The sequence below is a fragment of the Pan troglodytes genome, chromosome 7, assembly GCF_028858775.2.
Source record: "Pan troglodytes isolate AG18354 chromosome 7, NHGRI_mPanTro3-v2.0_pri, whole genome shotgun sequence".
Lineage (NCBI taxonomy): Eukaryota > Metazoa > Chordata > Mammalia > Primates > Hominidae > Pan > Pan troglodytes.
Genome location: NC_072405.2, coordinates 68,901,968 through 68,922,947, shown reverse-complemented (window position 1 = coordinate 68,922,947; position 20,980 = coordinate 68,901,968).

Below are 20,980 nucleotides of genomic sequence, written 5' to 3'. Positions count from 1 at the left end.
TCATTCAATTATCTCCACTGGGTCCCTCCTGCAACATGTGGGGATTATGGGAACTATAATTCAAGATGAGATTTGGGTGGGGACATAGCCAAACGATATAATTCTCCCCCTTGTCCCTCCCAAATCTCACGTCCTCACAATTCAAAATACCATCATGCCCTTCCAACAGTCCCCCAAGGTCAACTCATTCCAGCGCTAAGCCAAAAGTCCAAGTCCAAAGTCTCATCTAACACAAGGCAAATTCCATCTACTTATAAGGCTGTAAAATCAAAAGCAAGTTAGTTAGTTTCCAGATACAATGGAGGTATAGGTATTGGGTAAATATACGCATTCTAAATAAGAGAAATTGGCCAAAACAGTGGGGCTACAGGCTCCTTGCAAGTCCGAAATCCAATAGGGTAGTTATTAAACCTTAAAGTTCCAAAATGATCTCGTTTGACTCCATGTCTCATATCTAGGGTGTGCTGATGCAAAAGGTAGGCTCCCATGGCCTTGGGAAGCTCCCCCTTGGCTTTGCTAGGTACAACCCCATGGACTAATTTACTATATTAGTCCATTCTCACACTGCTAATAAAGACATACCCAAGATTAGGTAATTTATAAAGGAAAGAAGTTTAATTTACTCACAATTCCACAGGGTTGGGGAGGCCTCAGAAAACTTACAATCCTCATGGAAGGGGAAGCAAACACATCCTTCTTCAGATGGCAGCAGCAAGGAGGAGTGCAGAGCGAGAGGTGGGGAAAGCCTCTTATAAAACCATCAGATCTCACGAGAACTAACTCACTGTCATCAGAACAGGATGAGGGGGAAACCACCCTCATGATTCAATTATCTCCACCAGGTCCCTCCCATGACATGTAGGGATTATGGGAACTATAATTCAAGATGAGATTTGGTTGGGGACGCAGCCAAACCATATCACACATGATCATTGTATATATTTATGGATTACAGTGCGATGTTTCAATACACGTGTAAATTGTGTAATGATCAAATCAGGGTAATTAGCATACTGATCACCCTAAACATTGATAAATTTATTTGTGATGAGGACATACAATACATTACTGCAAACTCTAGCCATAATACTGTGCAATAGACCACCAGAACTTACTCTTTCTATCTAACTGGAGCCTTGCACCCCTTGACCAATCTCACCATTACCCCCTTCCCTCCACATCCTCTGGTAACCACCATTCTACTCCCTACTTCTATGACATCAATGCTCTTCACTTCAACTCATCAGCATCATTAAATACTCATCATCCACAACTTCCTGAAAAAACATGTCTGTTTGCAATCACTTAAGGTAGTTGAAGAATTACATTTTGTTAAAAGCACAAACAGCAACAGCACACATTTCCACCTAACAGTTTACTAAGTCTGGCATAGACACCTTAATTTGCAAGCCTTTGCTTTCCTGGAGCTCTGAGCTTCCAGCAACTAACATCTGCACTCCCCAATTTACTTCATGTTTTAGAAATTACTTTTCTCTAAATACAAAATTAATTCATATTCATTATAGACTATTCCTGAGAAATACAGAAAAACAAGGAGATTATAAAGGGTATTTGTCAGTTCCATCACTCATGTGTAATCCCTCTTAGCATTTGGGTGTGTCCTTTCAATGTTTTCTCCCCTGTGATTTATATAGTAACATAATGTTGCATTCTAAGCTCTTTTTAAACTTAGTATTATACTATAAATATTTTTCCATTTTTAAAGATTTAGCTAATACTATTTAAGTGACAGCAAAATATTCTACTGTATGGGCTAATCACAAATTATTTAGGAATTTCAGATAGTTGCATATTTAGGTTGTTTGCTTTTTTTTTGACATTATACAACTTTACCATAAGAATTTTTATAGCAAAATCCTTGAACAAATTTTCTCTGTTGTTTTCTTTGGAAAAATTATTAGAAATAAAATTGGTAGGTCAACAATATGCATACTCCTGAGGCCTTTGAAACACTTACACCCAGTTGCAGTATAAATATTGGTTAGCATCCAAAAATCTTTTACTCTTGAACTGAATTTCCTGTATGTCAGCAAACATTAGTGGTATGGTGGACAGGCAGTGTGAGGCCCAAAGAAATATACTTCAAGGACAGTGTTTTAGAAGAGAAATCACTACCTCTTAAAACTTCTAAATGTTGATGGCAGAAATATAAAGGCAAATTAGAACCAGATTTGGGGTGGGAGAGCTCAGTGGGCAGCTGTCATAAGGGACTCATTTCTTCCCACAAAAAGTTCCAGATCATCCTGACATAGGGTGTGTACATAAACTTGCCTGGAATGCCTGCTGTAATGGGATAATGACTTTTGAACACCTTATTTTTAAATCAGAACCTGCCACCTCTCCATTAACTAGCCAAATTCCCAAACAATAGTCAATCTGGAGCTTGGAGCACTTATTAAAAAGTAACCCTTGCAGAAATGTTTGCTGCAGGGTACAGCTCCATTGGGCACATCCTCCTTAGTGATGAAATAGAATCATTTAGTACAGCTAGTCTGTATCTGCAGCTGCAGATGTCTGTTTTCATCTATTTATTTTCATCTCTTGGAAAGATAACCATGTGTCATCAATAACTGATACCACTGATTAACTTTTAACCATTATGCCTAAAGAAAAACAACCACTTAGAGAGAAATTAAGAATCAATTCATAGGAGGGGATATGTGTTGCTTACATCTATCAGCCAGGCCCACTCAACTGCTTCTTCCATGGTGTGCATGTGAATTGCATTAGATCCAGGAAAGAATTACATATGGTTTATATGTCAGATCAAAATTTCTTTTTTGGGGCCTGAAACACTCAGATAGCAGAGAGTAATAACATTCTTCCTTTTCATCAGGGAAACTTTTATTGTACGCATTCTTAGTTTATGCATACCCAAATTTGTCACAAAGACAAGAATTGGGTGCTTTCTTGCCTTCTGAGTAGCTAGTAGTGGCAACAAATAAAATTCACTTTGCGGATTGTGCTTACGCTAAAGCAAGCAATTTATACATTCACTTATGCATTAGTGAGCAATTCAAATCTGGTTGTCAGGGCTGGAAAAAGCAGTAGGCTGTTTGTCTTTGAGGCCACTACTTCCTCTTCTTGGACACTTGCTTCACTTTCTGTTGTTCCCACTTCCTCTCTCACAAACTGGGTCACAGAAAATAAGGATCTGATAAACAAATTTTCATGAGATGATAATAATGTATTTACCTCTTCTAAGAATATTTAGAAGAAGGAGCACAAGAAAGAGGACACCCTTAACAGAAAAGTTATTAATTTCCAATGTGAGTTTCTGTGCCATTGTTATATGTATATATATGCTTGTAGAGATGCGTAGTTACTTTGGTGGTAAGAGCCATGTGGGAAACATCGGAATCAAGACTAGAAGAATATGTCTCTCTACAATTCCATTGTTTTTATTTGGCCAAAGGTATTGTCAATTAATCAAATTGTCAATGTGAACAGCCAGGTGGTCGGTGGAAGATTCATTCCCTTTTCATTTATAGTTCTGTATACTTCATTCACTCTCCTACAATTACAGGAGCAGAATTTAGAAGCTGTAAAGATTTGATTACTATGAAATCACCAACTCTGTTTTTGCATTGTTAAAAAAAATTCTACATGGTTCATTTCAGCAAATTTATGCTTGATTATACTGGAAATGTTTCCATAGCTCATTGTTTTCTTTTTGAAATAGAAACAAATATATGTGCTTAAATTTAATTGGCTACTGTTCCTAGTCAGTAGTGAAGCACACAGGATTTTAGAAGTGATCAACAAGATTAATGTATCAGTTCCTCCATGTACACTCCAGCACTTACTGTTCTATTAGAATTCAGATTTCTTTATAGGTACGAATATCTACTCGTAAGAGGCAAGGAAAGATGAAAGAGATTGTATGCAATAGGCTGGGCATGGTGGTTCACGCCTGTAATCCCAGCACTTTGGGAATCTGAGGCGGATGGATTATAAGGTCAGGAGTTCAAGACCAGCCTGGCCAACATGGCAAAACCCCGTCTCTACTAAAAATACAAAAATTAGCTGGGCATGATGGTGGGCACCTGTAATCCCAGCTACTCGGGAGGCTGAGGCAGGAGAATCACTTGAACCTGGGAGGTGGAAGTTGTAGTGAGCCGAGATGGCACTATTGCACTCCAACCTGGGCGACAGAGCAAGACTCCATCTCAAAAAAAAAAAAAAAAAAAAAAAAAGAGATTGTATGCAATAAACAGGAGTTTTTCTACCCTAATTTCATTGGATGTATCTTTTATTTTATGTGTCTTTCTTTCTTTCTTTTCTTTCTTTCTTTCTTTCCCTTTCTTTCTTTCTTTCTTTCTTTCTCTTTCTTAATTTTTTTTTTAATGGAGTCCTGTTCTGTCGCCTAGGCTGGAATGCAGTGACACAATCCCGGCTTACTGCAACCTCTACCTCCCGGGTTCAAGTGATCAAGTGATTCTCCTGCCTCAGCCTCCTGAGTAGCTGGGATTACAGGCACCTGCCAGCATGCCCAGCTAATTTTTTTTTTTTTTTTTTTAGCAGAGACAGGGTTTCACCATGTTGGCCAGGCTGGTCTTGAACTCCTGACCTCAAGTGATTCACCCGCCCCACCTCAGCCTCCCAAAGTGCTTGGATTACAGGTGTGAGCCACTGCACCCAGCCATTTTTCTTTTTATTAAAAAGAAAATCTTATCTTTTTGGTAATAAACAGCAAACATTTGGGTCTAATAAAAACTTGGGAGCATTTTGTTATGTGTGTGCGTGTGTGTGTGTGCACGTGTGTGTTTTAGAGATGGAGTCTTGCTATGTTGCCCAGGTTGGAGTGCAGAGGCTATTCACGGGCATGATTGTGCACACTGCAGTCTCACACTCTTGGACGCAAGCAATCCTCCCACCTCAGCCTTATGAGTAGTGTGAACTACAGGTATGCTCCACCATGCCTAGCCTGTTTCATGTGTTTTTATCTTTAATTTGGTTTAAAGGAGTACATCCAGGATTGAATAAGAGCAGCACTAGTAGACACAAGCCAACAGACGGTCTACCCAGACCCCAAGCCACCCGCAGCACAGCCCTCCTTTTGTGTATGATGCCAGCTACATAGGGGATCCTACAGGAGGAAGGAAAAGCCCGTATTTGCTTTATAGCAGGTGGGCTTGCTCTGTGGGTGCAGGTGGAAAGTGCATGAGGACTGCAGCCTCATTCAAAGGTGGCTTGCAGAGTGTGGCGAGAGGAAATCCTCTTAATGGGCAGAGGTTCAGGCAGCAACCTTGGTCACTCACTTTATAATGAAGGAAGATGCAACCCACAGTCAGAAAATAATGACAATCATGGGAAGTACTGGAAGATCATAGATGCATGTGGATGGATAGAAGGAGTGGGCCTGAAAGTGAAGATTTTTATGCCATGTTAACACTCACAAGAGTGTCCACGGAAGAGGCACTGAATGACTGAGCAGACAGAATGACCCGGCCTATTGACATCAGCCCACCCCTACCCTTCACCACCTCTAGAGCTGACTCCATGAGCCCATGAAAACAGTGGCCGTGGAGGCTATGCATGGGGCCCCACAACCCGGACCACCACTCACCAAGCCCATCTAGCTGCTACCATCTAAACCAGCTTCAGAGAACACTGTGAGAGCTCCCATCTTCTCCAGGGTGCATCTCCCTGTCCTGGTCCACTTCTTCCCCACCCCTGCCCTGCTGCTGGCTTCAGTCTATACCAAAGAGGCCTGTATTGTAAATTTTTAAAACTTCATATTTTCCCCATGCCTCAACATCACACAGGCCATGAGCACCCCACCCAGGGCCCAGGTGCACTAGTGTGATAAGGTTGGTTCAGCCACAAGTTCCTCTTCTTCTTCTCCTCTGACTGTGAACTAGTGACATTTAAAAGCACCAATAACACTCCCTCATGCCTCTTGCTTGTGTACTCCACTGGGACCCCCAGTAAAGGCATTCGCTCATTGGGGCTCACTCTCTTGTGCCCCCACCTGCTTCATGGAGCGCTGGCTTAGTGCTTCTTCCACATGGCCTCCTGCATGGTGTGGTGTGGCCTGTGTCCTTCTCTGTGACCTATGAGTAGAACAAATCTTTTTATTTCACATGTTATCCGAGTGTAATTTCCCAAGTCGGAGACTGGAGAGAGCTCCAGAGTTGGAGAGATCCTTAAAGACCCCACAAGGGGGCCTTACTCCCTGATTTACAACATGAGGCCACAGATTCACTCTTAGAACGGCTTCTTGAAAAATCTGAGGGTATTCACTTTGCAATATTACCACAATACTTAGAATTCTTAAAGAAAACGTTCCGCTAGTCAAGTTAAGCAAACTCAGTTTTAGTAGAAATACAATTTGACTTAAAATTCTTTTGGTTGCCTTTAGACAGTAAGTTGACATTTATTGAAGAGGTCAGTTTTAATAGCACTCAAAAAGCATTACAGAAATCTCTTATAAGAAAGCAAAGTGTAATGGGCTCACACAAAGTGCCAATGGCGAGAAGTCAGCTTTTTTTAAAACCCCACTTCCCCCAGCTTTAAAAAAAAATGTATTCAATTATTGTAGGAAAGCATTAATATGACCTTTATCAATTCACAGTATCTCATATAAATGTGTTGAAGTCTTATAGGATGTACATATTTCAAAAAGACCAGTATGTTTGAGAGAAAAAAAATAAAGTGATCTTATACAGAAGCCATATGGAAGACCAATACCGTAACTGAGAAAACATAAGAATGTACATTTGTAACGTCTGCAACCTGTCAAGATGATGAATATGTAAAAGTTTAACTTTTGTTAAGTCTATTATTGGCAATAGAGTAATTTCAACTGGGAAAAGCAATCCTTGAACCAGTTAGGGGATTATCTGGAGTTTTGGCATTCAGATAAAGCCCGCTTATTTGGAACAAAGCTACTTTGGGGTTTTAAGATTTGTAAAACGTCACCCTGCCTTGTATTTTGAACTTTATTAAAATGACCTGCAGCCAGAAAAGTCCCTATATCATTGCCTCAGAGAGACAACATCTTATAAAGACACCTTGAGGTGTGTGGACTTCTCTGTCTTCTATAATAGAAAATAATCATCTTGTAATGTTGTAAGCAAATGGCAGAAGAGGTGCCTACATTCTTTTACCCCAGGCAACCAGAAGAGAACAACTGAACTCTTTGAATGCCTGGTACATCATCCAATGGCAAGTGGAACATTAAAGAGAACAGGAGTTGCTTCTGGCATTTTCCAAATACTAATTGTGCCTTTGGGAGACCTTTGATTTTAGAGATTTTTGGAAGCAAAATAATATGGTTTTCTCATATTGAATTAATGGGTTAAAACAGCTAAGCCATATGAGGAACTTGTACCTTTGCTTTAATACTGATACCTACTGAAAATCAAGTACACCTGCCCTGGCAGCTGCATTGCTCAGCAGGCGCTCTGCTCTCTAACAGTGCTACCTGCTGTGCCCTAAGCACTCCTTGTTTTTTATTGCATCTGAGTCTGTGCTCTACTGGAATTCCTGCCCATTCTTAAGGTCTGGTTCAAATTATCACTGCCTAGAAGAAACTTTCTTTGATTCTCACAACTGTGATCAAAGCACACAGAACTTACCACATTCAGTTGTGTTACCAACATCTATGTAATACACATGAATCCTTCTCCAGATCACAAGTGAAGGCAGGAACCCCCTTCCCTTTCTTCCAGCTCTCTGTTAAGAGTCTTCTTCCCCATCACTATGCACACAGCCTGTGCATGCCTGTGCTTCTTGCATTACAACACTTTTTTCCTCTTCCTCACAAACTTCATTTTTAATTATTTTTTTCACAATAAAAATTGCATATATGTAAGAGGTATAATGTGATGTTTTGATATATGTATACATTATGAAATGGTTATCACAATCAAGCTAATGAACATAGCCATCACCATCTTTGTGTGTGTGTGTGGTGAGAACATTTTAGATCTACTCTCATAGCAAATTTCAAGTATACAAAACGTAATTATTAACTATAGTCACCATGCTGTACATTAGATCTCCAGAATTTATTCATTTTATAACTGAAATTTTGTGCCCCTTGGCCAACGTCTCCCTATTTTCCCTCCCTCCAGCCCCTGGTAACCACCCTTCTACTCTCTGCTTCTGTGAACTCATATTTTTAGATTCCACACATAAGTGAGATCATACGGAACTTGCTTTTCTGTGCCTGGCTTATTGGGTCCCTGGATGACACATTTAACACAGATCTCTGCCACTGGGGGCTTAATGGCCATCCCCCTCTCTGCACTGTGAACTCTGGAAGGGGCGGTTGTTCTAGGAGTATCTCAAGAGCCACTGTCATGGAATGCATTTAACCCATATTTGTTGTTGCTTTATCCCTCTACATTTTGTATGTTTAAATTAGTAATTATATTTCATTTGGGTCAAACCATAATTATTAATACATATTTCCAATCTGCTAAGTGCTTTTAGAAATGAAATAATAATATTGTTGTCCAATATTATTATATAACTTCAGTTCAGTTCAGGCAATGTCATTAATGACTTAAGGAATGCCCTGGAAGACTACCTGACTGTTTACGTAGTGGAGATGGAACTTTTGTAGGCATGTGCCCTCTCTTAGGTCAGCAAAAGCCACAATGCATGATTAAAGAAAGATACACAAATGAACACAGGATCTATTTCCAATATTGTAACTTTTCCCTTAACAAAGGGATCACTGGAAGGCACCTTATAATCCAATGTATATTTCTATTTCTCAACCTATAAAAATAAAGAACTGAAGCAAACTGAAAACTATCATATGCTAAACTAAGTAAGTTGGAAATGTGTAAAGTCTATACCCGTGGCCTTCTAATTTTGTAATTTGTAATGAAACTGTCAGTATTTGGTAAGAGTGTTGGCAAAATGTTTTAGTCCAAACACCGCTGCACAAATTAAATAGCTGCTCTGCAGAGGAAAGTGGAACTTGGGAATACTTCAAATGAATGGTGTGTGTGTGGGGAGCTCCATCTTTTCCACCACAGTGAAACCCTGTTACCCAAGTTTGGAAACTGTTTATACAAAATGAAATGAAATCTTAGAACTCCTCAGATGTGCAAACCAAAAATTAAACAACATGAATAACACAACTGAGGGAAAATGCTGTTACTTTTATCTGAAATAGGCCTTTTCATGTAAATAAAATAGGTGACTTTTTTTTTTTTAGGTTAAAATTTGGTTCATTTTAACTTCAGGCAGTGATTTTTTCCTAATGTTTGTTTACCATTTTCCCAGCTACATCACCCTATCTTCAGAACCTTCTTAGAAACCAAAGGGCCAGGCATCTTCACTCTAGTGACAAGACAGAAATCCAGAGTGGAGATTTTCGATACCCAAACACATAGTTTGAATTCTGGAAGGAAAGCCCCACAGCCTTACTTTTCTTAAGACCTCATTAAGACCTTCTTAGTCTGATCTTACATTTTCTAATACCAGAACAACGAAGTTGACATGCAGTGAGAGCCAGCCATGTGAATTTATTTTGTTCTACTTACTTACCTGAAATTAGGGCCACTTGGGAAAGGAAACATTCACTCTTTCCTGTCTCTGATGATAATAAAATGCCAGGTATTGCTGTTGCTTTCTCCTCTCCTAAACCATTTGACAAAATCATCCCTCCAGCCTTGCATAGGCTTTTCTACTTGCATCTCTCTCTGTCTTAGCCCATTTTTGTGAGCCTTCTCCTTCACACTTTTGGAGCCATTGTAGCTCTTTGACTCTGGTCTTTAAAAGATTTTGTGCATAATTACAAACCGTTGAACACATCATAAGCTCATAACCGTCTTTTTTTTTTTTTTTGAGATGAATTCTCACTCTGTCACCCAGGCTGGAGTGCAGTGGTGCGAACTCGGCTCACTGCCGCCTCTACCTCCCCAGCTCCAGTAATTCTTGTGCCTCAACCTCCCAAGTAGCTGGGACTACAGGTGCGCATCACCACGCCTGGCTTTTTTTTTTTTTTTTTTTTTGTATTTTTGGTAGAGACAGGGTTGTGCCACATTGACCAGGTTGGGCTCAAACTCCTGACCTCAAGTGATCCACGGACTTCTGCCTCCCAAACTCCTGGGATTACAGATATGAGCCACTGAGCCCGGCCTGATAAATGTTTTTCTTATCAAAATGATAGCATAGCAGTGAAAAGTGTGAGCTCTGGAGTGAGACTGCAGTGAATGCAAATCCCTGATGCTACTACTTAGCTACTACTTAATCAAACCTATCTCTCAGGGTTTCTATGAGCTAAACGAGATAATGTTTGAAGATAGTTTAGCACATTGTCTGCTAGACAGTTAATGCTCAATAAATGTTACCTGTTGTTTATAAGTGGGTTACCATTTCTACACAATCTTCTATTTTTTAAAATTCTGTTGGGACTATCAACCTATCCAGCCCTTCATTATCATCATAACTGGGTCATCCTAAGCTATCTCTGCCAGAGAGGTGCTTCAGGCCTCACCTTGCAAAGCACTGATATTAATTCATTTCTTTTTAATTTATCAAGGGACTTTCACTAGCTACTAATTTAGCAGAGCTCAGAGTCTCCCTGTATGTCCTTGAGCTGAGATGTAGGAGATCAAGTACAAAGAAAAAAAATACTAATTGCTTAGCCTTCCAGCTGTTCATTTTCTTCTTTTTCAAAATGGCCCTTAGCAGTAAGCAGGAGACAGGAAAAAGGCTGTTCTAAATTGGAGTTTGATTTAATGTGTTCTGGACACAAAACTTTCACTTTCAGCCCTCTTCAAGCCAGAAATACACAAAGTACAACCTGTAACGTATTTAGTAAATGATGAGTGGCCAAGAGGTCAAAGACAATCTGGCACTAGAGAAAAATCTGATCTTGTTCAAAAGTCTCTCTTGCAGCCTGGCTTTTGGCTGGGTGTGCTTGACTGTCGGTTCTGGGAAGGCAGTCCAAGTGAGGCTAATATTGTCCCCTTTCGAGCAGGTACAGAGAATCCTTCCCTGATTCCTTTCTCTGTCTTTTAAAAGACAGTAGGGAGAAAAGTTGTTTATCTGATATAAAATTATTTATCTGTCTTATTTTTCTGTTTTTGATTCATTGACTTTTATTACAGTTAAGACTCATCAACGGATAAAATCTGAAAACTTATAAAGGATACTTATTACAGAAAAAATTTAAGGGTAAATGCTTTTTTCCTCGCTGTCTTTATTCAGAAAAAAATATAGGAAATGTACTTAAGTTGAAATAGAGATTTTAACTACTGAACCCATAATTCTGATACTAAATAGTTGTTTAACACAGTCCCTTAATATTTCTGGATGTCTGCTTCCTCAGATCGAAAATGAAGGGCTTAAATATATGAGCTATAAAGCCGCTGTCAGATTTTAAAACTTTATGGTTCCGCTAGATGTCAAATTTATAAAGAAATACACTGTCCCCCTCCCCAGACAGTTCCAGATAATGTGCTATTTTTCACAAACATTGCTGATATAGCAGCTATTTTCAGTTTCCAATGAAGTGAAGAACAATGTGACCTATTTAAAAGCTGGCTCATGAAAGAATATTAGCCACCAGTTATCAGTCCTTTTATTTAATTTTCTTGATAAGGACTGTATGATAGAAACATTTATTTGCTGCAAAACTAATAGCAGCCTAGACTGTATTTCATAATACTGTACATGCACTCTGTAATAGCTCTGAGAAATGGATTTCATATTTGTTGCCAATTCAATTTAGATGGGTTGAGAAAAAAGAGAAAATACACTTTTGTGCTCATCTTTCCTGAATGACTAAACAGTTAAAAAGACATATGGTTTCTCAAGATCATTAAAAAACTTTAACTGTTACTTTCCATGTGGATTGCTTCTCTGTGTAGGATCCAGAAATGATTGCTATTAAGATTGCAAGAAATTTCTTTTTTGGTTTTAAGAAAATATTCTTCTGTTCATATACATGCTTTCCTAGAATGAGTTAACAGATATTTACTAAGAAAGACAAGAGAATAACAATAAATGGGAAACCGAATTATTTTAATGAGGAAGCAGCAGCATTATTTTAATGAATAACTCAGTTCGTGAATGTAGTTTCCTTAATTTCACCTGTCTAACAACAATCTGGCTACTGTCTATCTGTGGTAATTAAAACATATTTTTAACATTTTGTCTTCCATTCCATGCTCATGGATAGGAAGAATCAATATCATGAAAATGGCCATACTACCCAAAGTAATTTATAGATTCAATGCCATTCCCATTAAACTACCATTGACATTCTTCACAATATTGGAAAAAACTATTTTGAAATTCACCTGAAACCAAAAAAGAGCCCAAATAGCCAAGAATATCCTAAGCAAAAAGAACAAAGCTGGAGGCATCATGCTACCTGACTTCAAACTATATGACAAGGCTACAGTAACCAAAACTTCATGGTACTGGCACAAAAACAGACACATAGACCAATGGAACAGAATAGAGAACTCAGAAATAAGACCACACACCTACAATTATCTGATCTTTGACAAACCTGACAAAAACAAGCAATGGGGAAAGGATTCCCTATTTAATATATGATGCTGGGAGAGCTGGCTAGCTATACGCAGAAAATTGAAACTGGACCCCTTCCTTACACCTTATACAAAAATTAACTTAAGATGGATTAAAGACTTAAATGTAAAACCCAAAAACTATAAAAACCCTAAAGGAAAATCTAGGCAATACCATTCAGGACATAGGCACAGGAAAAGATTTCATGATGGAAAATGCCAAAAGCAATTGCAACCAAAGCAAAAATTGACAAATGGGGTCTAATTAAACTAAAGCACTTCTGCACAGCAAAAGAAACTACCATCAGAGTGAACAGACAACCTACAGAGTGAGAGAAAATTTTTGCAATCTATCCGTCTGACAAAGGATGGTACAGAGAGTAGAGAGTGGAGTAAATGAGGGAAGAAAAACAACCAGAGTGAGATGGAGGCTGAAGAAGAGAAAAAGAAGGAGGGCAGGGAGAAGGGACTCCTTGAAGATTGGCTTGGCCTAAAGGAGGGTGACTACACATTTTGGTTTGCCTGTGATCCTGGTAGTTTTAGAGTGTCCCTTCAATCTAAAATTGTCCAATATGGATGATAAATGATCACCCTATATACACAAATGCCCCAAATGCCAGTAGCATACCTAACAGTAGGACACCTGTCCTGGCATGCTGACTGTCATGTGGTGCATCCAGGGAGAAAAATTGTCCAGCATTTGCAGATATTGGACAACAAATGGTGCCCATAGGAAGAAAATGTCACTGCATTTTATGGTATATTTGTATAATTTAATTGACAGACTTCTTGTGGCTTAGATATGTAGAGAAAGGATTCTGTATCAAAAATCATAATCTTACTGTTGGATGAGACTTTTCCTTCATCAAATCTGTGCCACTGCTTCTGTCTTCCTTTGCCTCTAAGGTGCCCCAAGGGTAAGCACGCCCTTGTGCTCTCCTTGCCCCTTGAGTGTAGGCTAGCTTCTGTGACTCGCTTCTAGCCAACAGAATGGGGAGGTGATGGCATGACTCTTCCAAGATTAAGGCCTAAAAAGACTCAGGATTTGTGTTGGTGCTCATCACCCCCCACTTTCTCTCTAAGGGAAACTGGTGCTGTGGAGAGACCCATGTGGAAAGGAACTGAGGACTCCGGGCAAAAGTCACCAAGGACCGAGGTTGCTGACAGCTGCATGTGAACTCGGAAGCAGATCAATCCTTGCCCAAGCCCACACTTTGTCTACAGCCTTGGTGAGAGACCCTGAGCCAGGGATGCACATCCAAGCTGCACCCAAACTCTTGACCCACAGAAACTGTGAGATGATGAATGTGTTTAAGCCCCCATATTGTGGAGTCATTTATTACACAGCAATAGATGGCTAAGATGAGCACTATTTTTATCCCCTTGTGAGTTCATGGCTTGGTCTCCCTACCTCCCACTGACTAAATGTGGCTAAAGCAAAATCCAATAACCAGCTGTCTCTGAACAATATTAACTGAATGCCTACTGTTTACTAGCATGACAGGAATTCAAAAGAGTTTATGAGGGAAATGGCCACAGTGAGGCAGAGGATTTACATGCTGGGAAGGCTTCATCCTGGCAAATTACCCAGGGCAGACCTTCCCTCCTTCACTGTCTAAAATATCCAACTCTTATAGTTTCAAATCCCCATCTCTTATTGTCTGTCTTATAGAAACCACCCTGACTCCTCAAATACAGTCACTCCATTCCCTATGAAGCTGCTTTTTTTTTTTTTTTTTGAGAGGGAGTATCGCACTGTCACCCTGGCTGGTATGCAGTGGCGTGATCTCCGCTTGCTGCAACCTCTGCCTCCCAGGTTCAAGCGATTCTCCTGCCTCAGCCTCCTGAGTAGCTAGGATTACAGGCGCCTGCTACCACGCTTGGCTAATTTTTTTATTTTTTGTAGAGACAGGGTTTCACTATGTTGGCCAGGTTGTTCTCAAACTCCTGACCTCATGGTCCACCTGCCTCAGCCTCCCAAAGTGCTGGGATTACAGGCATGAGCCACTGTGCCTGGTGGAAGCTGCTCAGAGATGTGGCGCTTCCTCTAGTTTTCCACTTGACTCTGGTCTTCCTCCTAGTTCCCTTCCTTCCAGGCAGAGGCTGAGGCCAGGCACATGGTACCTTTGCTCTTACTTTGTTTGCAAAAACAATGGCTGCATTTTCCCGCAGCTGACTAGTAAAACTCTTGGCTGACTCATTAAATATTTCACCTTTTTTGGTTTCAAAGCACAGCTTACATATTAATGAGATCCACTGTTTCTCTTTTTGATAAGGACTGTTTTCCAGTTTCATGACATAGTTCACTCTTGAGAAACAACAAAACATAGTGGTTAAGAGCTTGGCTCTGAATCCCAACTTCCCAGTTTCAGGTTCTGGCTCTCAAATTTACCAGCTGTATGATCTCGGGCAATTTGCTTCACTTCTCTGTGCCTCCATTTACACATAAAAAATTGGATAATAATGACTGTAATTGTGAACCAAAGAACATGTGTCCCTATTTGGAATTACTAGAAATGGTTAGCTGTTTTAGAATGCCAAACAATTGGGAATACATGGCCAACAGTCCTGACGATGCTTGGGCACAAGGAAGTTAATATGTGCAAAGTGCTTAGAGCAAGGGCTGGCTCCAAGTGAGCACCTGTGAGCCTTAGCTACTATGATATTATCACAATATCATTTGGAGCAAATATAAAGCAACCATTTTTTAGATCAAAATGCTATTCTGAGCTGGGACTATCTTCTTTGATTTAAATTTATGGAATTTGCCATGAGTTGTGAAATAACCCACCAGCCTATACTGGCTTCTTAGAGAGAGTGATCCATGACTCAAATTCTCCAAAAGAAATAAGACTTCTTCTTCTCTGCAAAGGCTTTGGAAGTTATTTGTAGGCAAAGAATGGAGATAAGTTTTGTATTACTCCAGGAAACAGAGGCCACCTATTTAATAGGCAAGATGAGGATACTATAGAATCATTTATCAAACTTTCAAACAACTGCAGTTTGTAAAGTAACAGACATTGTGGAAAAGTCAGTTCTCTTATTCAAGGGAGAATGCAATTTAAGTTTCAGTATTCCACATAGAAGAAATGAATATATGCCCAGTGAGGATGCATAGATAGTCACAAGGACCTCATAGATGTTATTAATAACATTTTCAGTGGACTAAGAAACAGGTATGTATACAATACTTTGTTTATGGAAGTGGACAATCTGTTTTGGAATAAGAACTCAGAAGCGGTTGTACACACACACATACACACATGCCTCACAGCTTTGCCAAAAGAGTTGGGTGTTTCTGCTCTTAGGATTCTTTCTTCTGCTTTCCTTATTCTGTCCCCTCTCTCTTGACTTCCTGCTCTCCCTAACCTCAACCAATCTTCCTCACTCCGCTCCCTTGCTCCATTCACATTCTTAATACAGATATATGCTGATGCTAGAGGGTGTTGGTTAGAGCCACAAGTACTCATGGTGGTGATGAGAATGTGAAGTTTGTGCATAATTTTCCCAGAAGCACAGGAGCATACATGGAGAGAAAAATCTATGAATGAGCATATTTTATTGAAAAAGAAAAATAAAACTACAGTAGATCCTAGACCCTTGAAACTCAAATTATGGTTCCTGGAACACTGGTGTTTCAGGTGTCACTTGGGAGCTTGTTAGAAATGCAGGACGTCAGACCCCAAGCCAGACTACTGAAACCAAATCTGCTTTTTAACAAGATCCTCAGGGATTTGCATGCATATTAAAGTTCTAGAAGCACTTCCCTAGAAATATGTTAGGTTAAAACTCAAGCTTTTTTTTTTTTTTTTTTTTTTTTTTTGAGACGGAGTCTTGCAGTGTCGCCCAGGTTGGAGTGCAGTGGCATGATCTTAGCTCACTGCAAGCTCTGCCTCCCGGGTTCATGCCATTCTCCTGCCTCAGCCTCCCAAGTAGCTGGGACTGCAGGCGCCCGCCACCACACCTGGCTAATTTTTTGTATTTTTTTTAGTAGAGACAGTGGTTCACTGTGTTAGCCAGGATGGTCTTGATCTCCTGACCTTGTGATCCACCCTCCTTGGCCTCCCAAAGTGCTGGGATTACAGGCGTGAGCCACCATGTCCGGCCAAAACTCAAGCTCTTACAGCAGCATAGCACATCAGTGAAAGCATGAAACCTGATACTAGAATGTCTAGGTTTAAATCCTGTTTCCACCACCTACTGTCTGAATCATACTTTCTTCTTTCTTTCTTTTCTTTTTCTTTCTTTCTTTTTTCTTTCTTTCTTTCTTTTCTTTCTTTCCTTCTCTTTCTTCTTCCTTCCTTCCTTCCTTCCTTCCTTCCTTCCTTCTTTCTTTCTTTCTTCCTTCTTTTTTTGAGATGGAATCTCACTCTGTCACTCAGGCTGGAGTGCAGTGGTGCTATCTTGGCTGACTGCAACCTCTGCCTCCTGGGTTCAAGTGATTCTCCTTCTTCAGCCTCCTGAGTAGCTGAGACTGTAGGCACGTGCCACCATGCCTGGTTAATTTTAGTATTTTTAGTAGAGATGGGGTTTCACCATGTTGGCCAGGCTGGTCTCAAACTCCTGACCTCAGGTGATCCTCCCGCCTTGGCCTCCCAAAGTGCTGGGATTACAGGTGTGAGCCACTGCACCCGGCCCTGAATCATACTTTCTAAACCTTTGGAGACTCAGTTTTCTCATCTATAAAATGGGAATGATAACAATACTATCCCATTGGATTGTTAATTGAATTAACAATTATAGAATGCTTAGAACAGTGACTGGCACACAGCAATTAAGCACCATATAAGCACTGGTCAAATATATTTTCCAAAGTTAAGTGTAACATAATTAACAAATTCTAGAACTTCTTTAAATAATCAATGGAATAATTCCCAAAGCCCATTTGACCAATTTTTCCACATTCTAACCCACTACTCTCTCAACCCTACTTCTAGGCTGCCTCTGAGCTTTGCATATAAGCTTTGCGCTTATTAACCCTGCAGTGCAATTATTTGTTTATTGTCTGGCACAAGAAGGAGATCAACAAATGCTTGTAAAGTAAATGAATAGATATTTGATTTGTCGTTATTTCCAAATCTTTCTCAAACCCAGATATTTCTTTGTTTTTCTCATGCATTTTCCTCCTTGTATTGTTAAAGAACAGAATATGCTACCCCCAAATATGACTATGAAGTAATTCAGGACGTGCCACCCAAAAATATGCCGCTCTTTGATTATTTTAAGCTGAAGGCATTTGAAAAACAGCAAATTCAGGGAGAGGCTTTCTCTGAACTCCCCTTATCTGCTTAAAGACAGATCTTCCAAAAGGATCTCAATTGTCATAAATCCCCTCTCCAGGAAATTTTATCAACCAGAGAAGATTGACTCTTCTCACAGCAGAGGAGACTAGAAGTTGACACTAAATCCAGAAAAACGTTGTCCCAAACGATCATATCTGCTATCTCTTCTTCTATGGCCCCTCATCTTTCCTAAATATCATTTACTCTCCACGTGACCTATATCTCCCTCCCCTTCCCCTTTTAAGATAGTATATAAGCTTTCAAATCTCACTGCTTTTCGAGTACTCACTTTCTTTTTCTGTGATGACCCATGCATATAATATTTAAAATTAATACTTTTGTATATCTTTAAGAAATATTATTTTAGATTCAGGGGGTACATGTGCAGGTTTGTCACATGGATGTATTACATAATGGTGAGGTTTGGGCTTCTAATATACCCATCACTCATATAGTGAACACTGTACACAATAGATGATTCTCCAATTCTCACTCCCTTCCTGCTCTCCCTGCTTTTGGGGTCTGCAGCATCTATTATTTTCATCTTTATATCCGTGTATACCATTGTTTAACTTCCTCTTATAAGTGAGAACATGCAGTATTTGATTTTCTGTTTCTGAGTTATTTCACTTAGGATAATGACCTCAGGTTCACCCATGTTGCTGTAAAGGACATTATTTCATTCTTTTTTATGGCTGTCTAGTATTCCATGGTGTACACATACACATTTTCTTTATCCATTTAACCATTGATGAACATTTAGGTTGATTCCATGACTTTGCTACTGTGAATAGTGCCACCATAAACATATGAGTGTGGGTGTCTCTATATATAATGATTTGTTTTCCTTTGGGTAGATAACCAGTCATGGGGTTGCTGGGAAGAATGGTAGTTCTACTTTTAGATCCTTGAGAAATCTCCATACTGTTTTCCATAGAGGTCGTACTGATTTAACATTTCTACCAACAGTGTATAAGCATTCTCTTTTCTCTGCATCCACACCAACATCTGTTGTTTTACTCTGGAAAAAACCCCCCAAAATTCAGGCATCTGAAAGTAGGTATTGTTAAAGAAAAAAATTATTCAGTGACACTTGTCATAGCACAGTAAGGCAGACTTTATTCAGGTCCACTGCAATAGGTATGGGGACCACAGCGATGGGGCATTGCAGTGAAGGAGAGAGACTGGGCTCAACTCTGAGTACAGCATGGGCAAGTGGGACCTTAGAGCCAAGGAGCAGGGTAGGGGTCAGCAAATGGAAAAATTACCAAGAGGGAATCTCTGGGGTAAGGTGAATTCAGGCTAAACTGACTTAGCAGGGGTCTTGCGAAAACTGGATTTTACATGGAAGTGCACAGATGGGCCTAGAAGAATATTCAGAAGGCTGAGTAGAGTTTGGCCAAGCAAAGATTCTTTGTCTGTATCTATGAAGCCTCTAAAAAGGAAAGCAGAGTAAGCTGGGAATAATTTTTAAATGATTCCAAAAAAATAGGTGCATGGAGACTAGATTTTTATAAAGGTCAACAGCTTTGAAAACTTCATTCTGTTAAAATCAAGATAATCAGTTTCCCAAGTGATCTCTAAGAATAATATAGGAAGTCATGGGGCTGAATAATAAAAATAGTAGTAATAATAAGTGGTCACCCCCAAAAAGTAGGTGCATGGAGCTTGTTCATATCTTTTGTAAAGAGGTGGGAGTCACAGAAATGAATGACATGAAAATTGTGAGATAGGCAGGAAGTCAGCACTCCTAGGTACTGAGGACGTTCTCTGCACTGACACACCTTAGCAGATCTTCAGACAGTCTTAATGGGGAAGCCAAAGAAGCTTATGCTCAGGGCCCGTCACTTTCACAGGGTACCTTGCAAGGCCCTTGGAGAGGCTCTAGCAATTTTATATTCTTAATTTTATATTATTTTGAGGAGAGTAATTTTAGTGAAGTATGTGTAACATTGTATAAAGAAAAATGGACAATTTTGCATTATTCTGTTATTGAGCAAATGGTCTCACTGCTTGATGTGATTAGAAGCCATACTATGGCACCAGCTTTTGAGATAAAAAACAATTCATTGAGAGGCTGACCAGTAAGGACACAGAAGGCACGGCTGAAATCTGTCTCCCAGATTTGAGTCTGGGGCAAGTTTCAAGGGATTGGAAGGCAGAAGGGATTTTGGTGTGGTAAGGTCTGATTGGAGAGCTTCAAATGTGACTATTTTTGGTAAGGTACGTTGAGGCTGATTTTAGCCCTGGATCTTCCTGGCCGTCAGACCCCCTCGCTTTTGAAATGGTTCTGATGTTCAGATTCTGGTTGTGTCCTGGTCTTCCTGCTTCCATGGGGAGGAATTGTTGGTTTTGGATGTCAGAGGTCAAATCTTTCCTATTGTACATGCCTGGGCCATATGACTTGCAGTCTTGGCTCTGTTATATCTACAAGGTACTTAGACATTCTATTATCAATAGAGTAGGCCCAGTTTGAGATGCTCCTGTGGTTACTACTGTTCTTCCTGGAGAGGACCGCTTACAGCCTCCCTGCCCCAGTTGTGTAAGTTTCCCACAAACCTGCCTCAGCCTCAGCTGGATTGTGCTTCTGCAGAGAAACCCTTGTACTCCCTTCTCTCTCCCCTATTCCGGCCGTGAAAGCAGGTTCTGCTTACCAAAGTCCTCTGAGTTCTGAGCGGTTTTGGATTCTGGTTTGTTCTTTGATAAAGACATAAATGACAGGACAATTGTTTCCTTGGGCTGGAGTAATGAGCTCACATTCTCAACATTAAACTTAAAAGAAATAAATATTAAAAAATCTAGCATTCGTGTTATAAAATAAAGGCATAAGATATGAGAAACTTGGCTACAGTATCATCTGTGAAGAAAATAATTGTTTTGTTTCACTCTGTACTCAAAGTGTCAATAGTGCTAATGAGGTTATTAAAAAGCTCTCGAGTTCCCACACGTAGAGTCACCAGGCAAGCAGGAAGGGTCCACTGCGTTCTGGGAACCTGTTTCCTGAGGGTTAAAAGCATAATTTTCAGAAATGTAAAATCACAAAAATAAAATAAATGTGTCAAATATTTTATTTAACTCATTAATTAAAATCCATTTAAAATGAGATTTTGATTTGCAGAGATTTATATTCTCTGCCAGACAAAATTCATTTGCATTGTCATGCACGGGAAT